Source organism: Guyanagaster necrorhizus (genome assembly GCF_019112545.1).
Source record: "Guyanagaster necrorhizus MCA 3950 unplaced genomic scaffold BT62scaffold_18, whole genome shotgun sequence".
NCBI classification, from domain to species: Eukaryota; Fungi; Basidiomycota; class Agaricomycetes; order Agaricales; family Physalacriaceae; genus Guyanagaster; species Guyanagaster necrorhizus.
The window spans coordinates 1014290-1029059 of NW_025064897.1; positions in this window are offsets into that span (position 1 = coordinate 1014290).

Consider the following 14770-nt stretch of genomic DNA (forward strand, 5'->3'; position numbering starts at 1 on the left):
AAATCTGTGTAGCCCTCAAGAAGGCTGCTAAAACCATGAAGAAACAATATGATGCCCATTGACATCCTGCCCACACCTATAATGTCAGCAACAAGATATGGCTAGATGCTATGAATCTCTATCTCCTGTGATCCAAATGAAAACTGTTGGACAAATGCACAGGCCTCTTTTCTATTCAAAAGAAGGTCAGAGCTTCTGCATACTGCCTACAACTGCTGACACACTGAAAAATCCATGATGTTTTTAATGAAACATTATTAACACCATACATTGCACTGGCTTTCCCAAACCAGGAACAACTGTCACCTCTGCCTCCTAACCTGATCAACAACAAAGAACACTATGAAGTTGATTAAGTATTAAATCATAAACTCCAAAAAGTCAAGGCAAAGAGTGGTGGCATGATTACTATAGTCAACTACTTAGTTAGTTGGAAGAGTTATGGCTCTGAATCTAATTAATGGGTAAACAAGAAACAGATGAATGTGGACAATGCTATACATGATTATGAATTATCTCTAAATTGAGCCATTGGGATGATGGTCTTAAGGAGGGGGTAATATTATGATTTTTTCTTATTTTTCTTTTCATTTCTGGAGGTTAACCCTTATTTATACTTAGTCAGAGTGTCTAACCAAGTGCTTAAGACCATGGAATGGGTTTAATCAGCACAACAAGCCTATTTGATCATTGTCTTTCAATGCAACAGCATACTCAATGATGTATGACAAACCTTTTGTATACAGTAGCAATGCCCAAGGACAATAGGCACAAAGGACACAACAACATACAATAGAAAGTAGTATAATTAGTCCAGACTTGTACAGTATATAAGATGACTCACTCTTGCTGATAATCCTCAGCTTCAAGTTAAAGTTTATTTTTATATCACTACACTCTTGAGCTAATAACTCAGGCCTTGATTGCACACTGCTATTAATTCACATTAGTGAACTCTGATGGAACACTTGAATATGAAGTGATATCAGTTTATCATATGGATTCAGTCATATGCAACTTGGGTCTAACACCTTAGAAAGGAGACCAAGGTCAAGAAGATAAAAGAAGAGGCTGACTAGTGAGTGATTCTGCTAGCTTGGCTAAAGAACTTATTGGTGTGTCACAAGTAGCCACAGGACAGACTCATATGCCCTCTGTAAATAAAACTATTTACAAGCATTCAAATATACCCTGAGTTCCTTCTAATGACATACTGAAAGAATCACAAAAGGCTCAAGCTCAACCACCTATAGGCTGAACAGAGGAAGAGATCCTCTCCAGCTGGCTAAAGCCATTCAACACTGAATGGACTTGGTAGGCTATGAAGCACAAGGAATGAAAGAAGCAACTGCCATTCTCAAAAACTGGATCCATTCTACCAGGACCAGCAAAGTGGATGGTGAATTAATAACAGAATTGTGGAAGGCAGAGAGATAGAGGGCTCTAAAATGGCTTGATGAGCTTCAAGGCCTAAAAAAGTACATTCAGAGGCAGAAGACCTACAGACAGGATCTTACTATTAAAGCACAGATCTAGACTCTTATCAACCAAGCTACCTTTGTGGTCACCACATTAATTGACAGTGGCTGTATGAGAAGCTCAATCAATCATGCCTTCATCAACAGGCATTATCTCCTAACCAAAGCCACTGTAGCTCTGATCCTCATCTACAGTGCTGATGGGACCAAGAATCAGGCAGGGTCTATCACAGAATTCATAAAACTTTAACTAACAATCAGAGATCATTCAAAACAGATCAATCTTGCTATCATTAAATTAGAAACAAAAGAACTCTTTTTTGGTCATAACTGGTTGGTCTGCCATAACCTACTAATTAACTGGAAGACCAGTCATATCATCTTTGCCTGATGCCACTGCCAGAAGAACCTGTTTGTTCTGCCTGATACCAACTCTGATGACCAGTGGGATGAAGAAATGGAGATTGGAGAGACTATTTTGGCAGTTGATATGAACTCAGCAGCATATATACACACCATTCACCATGCTAATAATCTTGCAGCAAGGGCCAATGAACAGAAAGAGGACAAGACATTCAAGGAGATAGTTTCTGAGTGGGTATGTGACTATTATGACTTATTTGTGAAGAAAAGCTTTGACAAGCTTCCAGATCCCAAACTCTGGTACTATACTATCAAACTGGTATCAAATGTGAATGCCAACCTCAACTGTAAAACCTACCCTCTCAGCCATCTTGAGCAGCAGAAACTTGACAAGTTCCTCAATAAAAACCTTACCAGCAGACAGATCAGGCCATCTAAATCACCAATGGCCTCTCCTTTCTTCTTTGTTAAGAAGAAGGATGGCAAACTCCAGCTGGTCCAAGACTACTACAAACTGAATGAAATGACTATCAAAAACTGATACCCCTTGCCTCTGATATCTGAATTAATGAACAAACTTTGGAATGCTTGTTACTATACTAAGCTTGATGTTCAGTGGAGATATAACAACATTCAAATCAAAGAAGGTGATAAGTGGAAGGCAGCCTTCCAGATGAATCAGAGACTGTTTGAACTGACTGTCATGTTCTTTGAGTTGACAAACTCTCTGACCACCTTCCAATAAATGATAAATGATATTTTCAAGAATCTTATCACCATAGACAAGGTAACCATATACCTGAATGACATTTTAATCATGTTCAAAGATAGAGAGGAGCACCAATGGCTCATGTGCCAAGTTTTCAACCTGATGTGGAAGAACAAACTGTTCCTCAAGGCTGAAAAGTGTGAATTTGAAGTGTTGGAGATAGAGTACCTAGCAGTTATCATCAGTGAAGGAAGTATTTGTGTGGATCCCATCAAAGTAGCTGGAGTAACTGCATGGCCAGAACTGACAAAGAAGAAGGAACTACAGTCTTTTCTTAGATTCACAAACTTTTACTGGCAGTTTATCTATGTTTACAACAAGATCATGTGACTGATAATGCAGTTGACTGAGAATGCCTCTGGATCTGAGGAGTATCCCAACAAGTCACATTTAATGATCTTAAACAGTGACTGGCAGAGGATGTGATCCTCACCATTCTCATCCAGAATAGAAAATTCCAGATTGAGGCTGACTCCAGTGAGAGAGCCATTGGCACATCTTATCTCAGGAACAGGAGGGATGATGGTGACCTGTGGTCTTTCTCTTGAAAGCCTAATAGTCACAGAGCAAAACTATGAGATATATGACAAGGAGTTGCTGGCTATCATGCTGGCATTGGCCAAGTGGTGACACTATCTGATCAGAGCAATGGAGACCTTTAAAATGTGGACAGATCACTAAAACCTGTGCTATTTTTGTTACAATTTTTTCTATTTTCTTTCCTTTTTTCTTTGACTTATTCAGAATTGACCCTTATTTCTGCTTAGTCAGGGCATCTAGCTAGCACTTAGGACTGTGAGAGGGCTTAGTCAATAGCACAGCCCAGGTTCTACTGTGCTGCTGTGAAGCTGTTCAATAACAGAATACCTCTTTTGTCTTTGCACAGCAGTAACAGCAGTAACAGCATACAGCAGCTTAATAGCAGACAATACTCTTTTGTAGGTAGTTTGGCAACACTGGACAAAATGCTTTACAGTGCCAGGAAGAACAATTAGGTAGTTATATCTTTAGAATGAACAATAATTAGTATATAAGTAGTGTAGCTCTTGCTGTAGTAACACCAGCTTTGAGCTAAAGTTTATTCTTCCACCATCTTATCTTAAGCAACTTGCAATGCCTTGACTACACAATGCCATCTACACATCAAGTGAACTCTGACATTCTAACCTGAAGTGTGAGGTTGTGTCAGTTTATCACATGTTATTAGTCACATGGAATTTGGGCTTAATAATTAGCTTGAAGCTTCTAGCTTCTCTTTCTCCAGCCCAATTGTGCTGAGAAACCAAATGCCCTCTGTGCTTAACCTCTCAGACCCAAATTTTACTCATAAGTTCTTTAAACTCTTTGCTTCTATCATCAGAACATTGATAGGCTTATTGGTGATCATACAGCTGTGGTATGGATGCCAATCAGTTACTGCCTGGATTATCTGTCACTATCAAGAGTTCCAACATATCCAATAAATTCTCTGCAATGTCACATCAGACCTCCCCTTCTATGACATCTCTGCCTCTACCTGACAGTCCTTCTGGCCAGTGAAAGGATCCATACCCAAAGTCATCTCTAGAAGCTCAACTGAAGAGTGTTCTAAAGAAGAGAAAGAGCAGCAGCAGCACCAGTATCCTCCATAACCTCTGATGGCAGTCATCCAAGATTCTGGAAACCCTTGGACTACAGAGTTTTGACAATTCAGACCTGACACCCCCATCCTATTCCCCCAGCATACAAATAACTGCATTCCAATGACAAGAACCACAACCTCTATCTCTGAGCCCAGCATTGGACACCATGCTAGAGACTCTCTTGATGCCATTTGGGTGGCTTCAAGAGGCAGAGATACTCATAGCAGCCACAGATCCCAACAGACTACATCAGCACAAAGCAGAAGCACTGGTGGCAGCAGAACAGAGGTCAATCATGATCTCTATTTCAATGACAATAATGGCAATGAGCATCAGTTTTTGCAAGCTGCTGTCTGAGAGGCAGACTGACTAGAGCAGTGCATGGTTGGTCATGCAACAAGCAGAACAGGCCACATATAAACACCATTGCATACAGCATAACCAGCCAATGTCAATCTGGTCCTTCTCTCAGAGGACAAAGTTCAATGTACTAACACCATTGCCAAGTACATCCAGGAGCAGATGCACATTGAGTATGAGGCACCAAGAGAAAACACTCTCTTTAGGTGGTATCTCTGAGTCAAAGATACAGCAGACTGGTGAAGGGGCTTGGAGAGCCCTAAAACTGACATGCTTGTTGGAACCACCACCAACAGTGTATCCAACACTCCATTTTGAGAACCTAGCACTCCCACCACTGAGTCTGATCTCTGAGCAAGACCAGCTGAGAGAGTCACCCATGCAGATGATGTTCACTGATAAGCATCACTCAACCTCAATGACAACTGCCTATTATCTTACAGGACTGATACCATTGCTGAGACTGATGATATCCTTATCAGAGGAAATGGCATATCAGCAGACTGAGGGACCATTGGAGGAGACAACAAGAATATCAATCCCACCAGTGACATCAGGCAGTTCCTTAATGGGAATTTTGCCATCCTTTTCCTTCAACCTAGGTTCTATCAGAACTTTCACTAGTATTGCAGAGCAATGGCAGTGAGAGCAGAAAGAGAGGCAGTCAAGGAGCAGCAACAGCAGCCCCAGTGGAAGCCTGCTTCTTGACTCAGATCTGATGATGCTGAATCTAGTAGCCAGCCCTGACATGGTCATTCCAGAGATCTCTGACCCACACAACAGTTTCCTCCTAGAGGAGAACATAAGCAAAACTATCAATGAGGATGACAAAGAAGAGGATCTCAATGAGGAAGTCAAGGATTCTCTTCTTGAGTGGAGAAGCATGTTCAACATATGCATACATAAAGAGGAATTGGCAAGAAAGGTGTGAGAGATGCACTAGAAGGATTTCTTGGAGCTGTACCAGGATGGTACAGCTATGCTATAGATGGATGACATCTAGTTAGTGTTGCCCATAGGGCAAAGGTATACTGCCACCAACAGAGTCAAGCACATGGAGATTTTACAATATGCAGCTACTAAGTAGACTATTTTTATTTACAATAAAAGATATTTAGAACATCAGATAGCACTATTACCAGCTTATCAGCCTAAGTACAGTGCGACACCAAAGTCATAGATGCTGAGCTCAATTCTAAGCAAGCTGTTGAATATAGCACCATCAATCTAAATAGCATTCTCCTGATACTTGTTCACTACTTCAGCCATCTGCAGCACAGCATCTCAGCTCTCCAGAAGCTGACTCCAGCCAGAGAGCCCTTACCTGAACCCACAAAGGCTGCTAATTCAGCAGCCATTTGCTGGACAACTATCACCAGATAAAGCTGAAGGAAGTGGAGCAGCCCCAGTGGCCCCAGCAGCTCCCACAGAGAATGATCTCAAGGCAACCACCCAAGGCTGGACTGTCAAAGATGGGCAGATCATGTGAAAAAAAGTACCCTCACCAGAAAGTCCCATCACTGATGATGGCTCTCTCCATTCATTCTCAGGACCCCCAATAGAATGGATGGTCCCATCCTCTAGCAGGATCCTAAACCCTATGACAGCCTTTGCAGCTGATGCTCAAATACTCAATGTCAAACTGAATCTTATATATGAGCCTCACTCCTTCAGGAGAGCATCTGATGATATTGACTGCTTCTTAACCAATTGTAATCAATATTTCCAAGTATTCACCTCATACTTTCTCTTCAACATGTACAAGGTGACATTCACCTTGACTCATATGGAAGATAAGGTGAAAACATGGTGGATCCTTCTATCCCCCATATTCTGGTCTACCATGCAGCAACATCATTGATATCCCTCATAGCCAGTCTTTAAGCAGATAATCACCAACAAATTCACAGATCTGGCTATCTAAAAAGTCCACAAACAAAAGATGAAGGACTTCAAGATGGCCAATAAACCAGCCACTGACTGCTTCAATAAATTAGAACAACTCAGCAAACTTGCCAGGGTCCAGGACAATATCACCAATACTGGGTGGATAGTTGAATATATGAAGATGGGAGCTCTGATCTCCTATCTGAAGATCATCTCAGACATCAGACATGGTATTCCAAAGAGATATGACAAGTGAAAAGAATGCATTATCACTATGTACAGAGAAAGACAATGGCAGAAGGCAGAAGCATCCACCCTATTATGGGAAGGACAGAAGAACCAGGGACAGAATGCAAAGCCCTCCACCTCCAATGTGACTATACCCACCAAGCCCAGTGGCTCAACCCTAACTTTCTTATATGGCAAGAAGAAAACTAGTATGAGCACAACATATACTGGAACAGATAAGCCAATAGATGTGGATCACCTCAAGAAGGAGAGAAAGTGTTTCAATTATGGCTAGAAGGGCTATATGACATGAAACTGCCTCCAGAAGAAGAATAAGCACATTCAAGAAGGTATATGAGTGTAGATTGCTGAGTTGATGAAGGAAGAAGAGGACCTTGAACCAGAAACAAAGGCCAGGAAGGTAAAAGATGGGGCTGAGCAGTGAGCAATTCTGCTGACTCAGCCAAAGTAACAAAAAGTGGTATGTCACAAATAGCTGCTGAGCAGACTAATTCCATTTCTGTAGTACCACCTATGTCTAAATTATGCATGCATTCAAATATATCCAATATTACCACTCCAACATCAGAATTGCCTAAGGAAACAACTCAACCACCTATAGGCCAAACAGAGGTAGAGAGCCCTACTAGCTGGTTAAAGCCATTCAACACCAAATGGACTTGGCAAGCCATCAAAGACACAAAGGATGAAGCAGTGGCAAAAGCCATACTCAAGAACTGAGTACACAAGACTCAAGCTGAGGAAATGATCAATGAAATGATCACTGGAATGCAAGAAGCAGAGCAATGCTGAGCCCGGGAATGGCTCAATGAGCTATATGAACCATGAAAATTCATCTGACAATCCAGAACCAAAGACCAGGACCTATTGACCAAAGCTCAGATCAAAACCCTTACTTTCTGGAGCACTCATGTGGTCACTGCACTAATTGACAGTGAGTGCATCAGAAGTTCAATAAATCATGCTTTCATCACCAAGCACAATCTTCTCACTCAAGCCACAGCAGCACTTATTCTGGTCTATAACACAGATGGAACAAAGAACCAAGCTGGTTCTATCATCAAGTTCATAGAGCTTAGACTTATGATTGAGGATCATTCCAAATGAATCGACTTGGCAGTGACCAATCTAAGAACCAAAAAAGTTTTTCTTGGCCATGATTAGCTTATACATTATAATCTGCTTATTAACTGGAAGATTGGATGCATCACATTTGCCAGATGCTAATGCCAGAAAATCCCATTTGAACTACTCAATAAAGACCCTGAGGATTAGTGAGACAAAGAGATGGAAGATGGAGAAACAATCCTTGCTGTGGACCTACAGAAGGCCATTCATATTTGTGCCCTACACTACATGAATAATTTGGCTGCAAAAGCTAATGAAGGAAAGAAGGAAAAAACCTTCAAAGAAATGGTGCCTGAATGGGCACAGGATTTCTAAGACTTATTTGAAAAGAAGTTTTGATGAATTGCCTGACCAAAAACCTTGAGACCATGCCATCAAACTGATTCCTAATGCTAATGTCAACCTGGATTGCAAGACTTATCCACTTGGCAACAACAAACAATAAGAGCTAAACAAGTTTCTCAATGAAAACTTGTCCAGTGGAAGGATTTGACTATCAAAATCCCTGATGGCCTCTTCTTTCTTCTTTGTTAAGAAGAAGGATGAAAAACTCTGACTGGTACAGGATTACCAGAAGCTAAATGAGATAATGATCAAGAATTATTATCCACTTCTATTGATCTCAGAATTAATGGACAAATTCCACAGTGCCAAATACTACACCAAGTTGGATGTCCAATGGGGGTACAACAATATATGGATCAAAGAAGGTGATGAATGGAAGGCCACTTTTTGAACTAATTGCAGATTACTTGAACCCATGATTATATTCTTTGGGCTTACTAATTTGCCTGCTACCTTTCAGTGGATGATGAACGACATATTCAAAGATCTCATCACCACTGGGAAGGTCATGATTTATTTGGATGATATTTTGATCATGTCCAAAACCAAAGAGAAGCATCAATGGCTAGTATAACAAGTGTTAACTCTGATGAGGAAGCATCAACTCTTTCTCAAGGCTGAAAAATGTGAATTTGAGGTATTAGAAACTGAATATCTCAGAGTCATTATCAGCAAAAGAAGCATCAGGATGGACCCTGTCAAAGTAGCAGAAGTAACTGAATGGCCAGAGCTAACCAAAAAGAAGGAACTACAGTCCTTTCTCAGCTTCACCAACTTCTACTGGCAGTTTATTCAGGACTACAGCAAGATAGTTCAACTGATGATGCAATTGACTGGCAATGCCCCATGGTCTTAGAGCTCATCTCAACAATTGGTGTTTGACAATCTCAAATGCTGATTGGCTGAAGATATCATTCTTGCTATTCCAACACAAGATGGGAAATTTCATGTCAAAGCCAACTCTAGTGAAGGAGCTATCAGTGCCATTCTTTTCCAGAAACAGGATGGTAAATAGCACTCAGTTGCCTTCTTTTCTAAAGCACTCACAGTTATAGAATGCAACTATGAGATATATGACAAGAAACTACTCACAATAATGCTAGCTCTAGCTGAATGGTGGCATTATCTCATCAGAGCAGTTCAGACCTTTGAGATCTAGACTGATCATCAAAACCTCCAATACTTCCACCTCCCACAGAAGCTTAATTGCTGATAAGCCTGATGGGTCACAGAATTATTTAAGTATGAATATATGCTGCACCACAAAGCTGGTGCAGCAAACAAAAAGACAGATTTCCTTAGCTGCAGAGCTGATTATAACCAAAGCAGAGATGATAACAAAGGAATCATATTATTATGACTCAAACACTTTCAAACAATGATCATATCCATGGAGGAGGAGATCCATGAGCACATCAAGAGCACAACCTGAGACTCACACAAATAGGATCAACAAATCACTCCATCTCTCAATTATGAATGAGGACTGATAAAAGAGGAAGGATTGATTCATTATGATAAATAGATCTATATTCTTAGGGACTAAAGACTTCATGGCAACATCATTGCCATATGCTATGACTATGCAATGGCCAGACACTCAGGCATCACCAAGACCAAGGAGCTCATACTACAGGAATACTGGTGGCCTAAAATGAATTATAACATCACCTGATATGTCAGAGCTTGTGAGATTTGCCAATGAGGCAAATCTTTGATAAAATCATGTGCTGCTTCTCTCCACCCAAATGAGATCCCTTCATCACCATGAACCCACATTTCAGTGGACATGATAACTGGACTTCCAGAAAATAATAACTATAATACAATTATTGTCATAGTTGATCGCTTCTCTAAAGCAATCATTCTAATTGCTTGTTTGATGGAACTGACATCAGAAGAATGGGCAAAGATTCTATATGATGAGGCTTATGCCAAATATAGCATGCTACAGATCATAATTTCAGACAGGAGTCCTCAATTTGTCTCCAAATTCTTAAATGACTTGTACTGACTCTTCAATATCAAATGAAATGTGTCAATAGCATATCATCCCCAAATGGATGAACAAACAGAATGGATGAATCAAGAAGTCAAAAAATATCTTCAACTTTTCATCAACTATCATCAAAACAACTGGATAAAATAGCTAGCACTAGCTGCTTTCCAACACAACAACGGGATACACTCAGCAACTGGCAAAACACCCTTTTTCATTAACTATGGGTGACATCCACAAGTTGCCCAAAGTGAACAAGTCTATATGATAATGCCAGCATCAACAGACTTTGCCTCTATGATGGCAAAGATTCACTCTGAGACAAAGACAGCTCTTGAAAAAGCTGCTATTACTATGAAGAAACAGTATAACAAACACCAAAGACCAGCCTACAGATATTCAATCAATGACAAAGTTTGGTTGGATACTATAAACCTATATCTGCCTTGACCAAAACAAAAGCTGGCAGACAAATAGACAGACTCTTTTATTGTTCTGGCCAAAATCAACAACTCTGCATACAAATTACAATTACCATTGATCTGGAAGGTCTATAATGTCTTCAACAAGGTATTACTGACACCATATATTGCATCCACCTTTTCAAACCAAGACTGTCCACCACCTCCTCCACTGGAACTCATCGATGATGAGAAACACTACAAAATCAATGAAGTACTATGATATAAGATATGCAAAATCAAAGCCCACAGTAGAGGAATGACAACAACAGTTGACTATCTAGTCAGTTGGAAAGGCTATGGCCCAGAATCAAACTAATGGGTCAACAAAAAATACATGAATGCAGATGATGCCATATATGACTATGAACAGTGGATGAATTGACCAACAAGCAGTTAATGTCTTCATGAGTCTTACTCACAGAAAAAAAGAGCTGGTTAGGACTGGAATAAGATATTGTGGCCTCCCTTGGACCAGCATACTTATCTCTAAATTAGCCATCAGGACAATGGTCTTAAGGAGAGGGTAATATTACCATTTTTCCTATTTTCTTTTCTTTTTTCTTTGACTTATTCAGAATTGACCCCTATTTCTGCTTAGTCAGGGTGTCTAGCTAGTGCTTAGAACTGTGAGAGGGCTTAGTCAATAGCACAGCCCAGGTTCTACTGTGCTGCTGTGAAGCTGTTCAATGACAGAATACCTCTTTTGTCTTTGCACAGCAGTAACAGCAGTAACAGCACACAGCAGCTCAACAGCAGACAATACTCTTTTGTAGGTAGTTTGGCAACACTGGACAAAATGCTTTACAGTGCCAGAAAGAACAATTAGGTAGTTATATCTTTAGAATGAACAATGATTAGTATATAAGTAGTATAGCTCTCACTGTAGTAACTCTAGCTTTGAGCTAAAGTTTATTCTTCCACCATCTTATCTTGAGCAACTTCCAATGCCTTGACTACACAATGCCATCTACACATCAAGTGGACTGACATTCTAACCTGAAGTGTGAGGTTGTGTCAGTTTATCACATATTATTGGACATATGGAATTTAAGCTTAACAATTTTCAACTCCCTCAAAAGTTAAACCACTGGCAAGCCTAATAGGTAACAGAGTTATTTAAATACCAGTACACATTATATTACAAGGTGGGATTGGCCAACAAAAAGGCTGACCTTCTAAGCTGACATGCCAATCACAGTCAGAGGGAAGAAGACAATGCAGAGATGACATTATTGAAGCCTGAACACTTCTGAACCCTTATTATGCTGATAGAGGAGAAGATACATGCATGAATCCAGAGTGCAGTTTGACAATCAAATCTCTGAAATCAGGGGATTGCCACCTCTCTGAACCATGAAAGAGAGATCACCATGGTCAACAGTCTGTTACATTATGACAGACAACTCTATATCTCCAGGGTATCAGCATTATGGAGTAAAATTATCACCATGAGCCATGACTATATCATAGCCAGACATCCAGGGATCTCAAAGATGAGAGAATTGGTGTTACAGGAGTATTGGTGGCTAAAACTCAATCAAGACATTGACAAGTATATGAAGAAGTGTGAGACTTGTCAGTGGGCCAAATCTTCTACATGTGCTTGACCCACTCTGCTTTATCCAAATGAGATACTGACAAAACCATGGACTCACATTTCTGTCAATATGATCATAGGTTTACTGGACTGTAATGGTTATGATGCTATTATTATGATTATTGACTGGTTTTTAAAGGCTATTATTCTCATCACCTGTTCAATGGAATTATCATTGGAAGAGTGGGTGAAGATCCTTAGGAATGAAGTCTATGCCAAGTATGGTATGCCACAGGTGATCATCTCTGATTGAAGCCTCCAATTCATGTCCAGATTCCTGGATGATCTATATCAACTACTTGGATCTGCAGTAACATCTCAACAGTCTATCATCCACAAACTAATAAACAGACAGAATGTGTCAATCAGGAAATTGAGAAATATCTATGCATGTTCATAAACTATCATCAGGATGCTTGGACTGAATGGCTTGCCCTCACTGGCTTCTAGCATAACAACCAGATCCACTCAGCCACTGGTAAAACCCCATTCTTTGTTAACTATAGGTGACATCTCAATATTGCCCAAACTACATGGCACCATACCACCACTCCTGCTTCTGCTGACTTCATCACTGAAATGGCTAAGATACACCTGAAAACAAAAACAGTTCTTGAAAAGGCCACAATCACTATAAAGGCAAAGTATGACAAACACTAATGTTCCACACACACCTACTCCATCAGTGATAAAGTCTGGCTTGACATATTGAACCTTCATCTTCCTCATCTGAAACAGAAACTGGCAGACAAGCACACCAGTCTCTTCTCAATCCTAGCAAAAGTTGGTGCCTCTGCATACAAACATTAACTACCCTCTTCCTGGCATATCCACAATATCTTCAATGAAACTCTCTTAATCTCATACATCACACCCACCTTTTCCAATCAAGAAAAGCTGCCACCACTACTGCCAGATCTGATTGATAATGAGAAACATTATGAAATCAATCAAATTTTGAATCACAGACTCTGAAAAGTGCATACATGTGGCAGTGAAATGATGATGACTGTCAACTACCTTATCAGCTGGAAGGGATATGGACCAGAGTCCAATCAATGAGTCAATGAGAAGCAGATGAATGCTGATGCTGCCATACACAAGTATGAATTATCTCTAAATTAAGCTATTAGGACAATAGTCTTAAGGAAGGGGTAATGTTATGATTTTTATTCCCTTTTCCTTCTTTTACCTCTATTCATGCTTAGTCAGGGCATCTAAATGAGTGCTTAGAAACCATGAGACAATCTTAGTCAGCACAATTGACTATTGTTTCATGACACATAATAATGCTCCAACAATAGGACAATCTCTCTTTTGTAGGTAATCATGATACTCCAGGATGATAAGCACTATAGCTCAAGAATGCACAATTAGCAAGTATATATTTATCTATAAGGCAAATAGTATATAAATAGTGTAGACAGTGCTATGTATCCCTAGCCTCAAGCTATTCTTTATTCTATCACTTTATCTCAAGTCAACCTGTATTGACCTTGAGATATAACACTGCTATACACATTTAATGGACTCAGGCATGACTGTATGAACTCAATACAGTGCTTGTTTATCACATGTTTGTGGTCACATGTCACTTGGGTCTAATAGCATCTAGTGATCAGTCAGGATTATCAAGCAAATAATTATTCTCTTGAACTTCTGATCACTCAACACCATGGTTTGAAGATGTTGAGATTAGGTTTTCATGGCTTTAATATCATATTCTATTTATATATATTTTACTGCTTATCTTATATTTTGACATTTTTGTACCTCATTGACTTGACTCAGAACCACCACTGTCCTTACTCTATATGATGAAATATACCTTTTCTTTGAGTCCAATATGCCTTCCTCTGAATTGCCAGCACCTAAATTCCAACAGAAGGTTATTCACAGCATGTTGTTTCATGTGCAAATCAGTGACATGAATATTGATGTCACTGTTCCCATCAAACTTTGCTGCATTCAGCAATGCTTCAGCCTCAGAAAGAGCCATATCTGTTTTCTTTGCATGTTCCACAGCAACAGAGTCCCAGCATTCCTTTGCTGTTCTATCAGTCTTGACCTCCAGACCAATAGAGTCAAGAATGTTGAGAATAATATTTGAGTGAGCAAGCTGATCATGAAAAACCCACTCATCATATGAGGGAGAGGATGAGTATATGGGAGTAGGGTCTGGTGGAAGAGGCATGGTAGTAGCCATAGCTGTGGTAGTGGTGGCAGGGATGGCAGAACAGACAATAGTTCCTGCAATGTATCTCCATAGGCCTTTTCCCTTCAGTAACTCAGTAAGTTGGAGTTTCCATGAGGCATAGTTCTTCCTGTTGAAATGGCTACTCATGTCAGGGAGGATAGTGACTTCTGACATTGATGACATTGTTTAAGGGTGTGGTGTAAAGTGGTGAGAGTAGTGGTATGGTATAAATTCAAGTGGTAAGTTGAGTTGAAATTCTGTTGTGTATTCTTCTTGACTGAGTAGTTATAGGCAATGGAGCCTCATAACCTA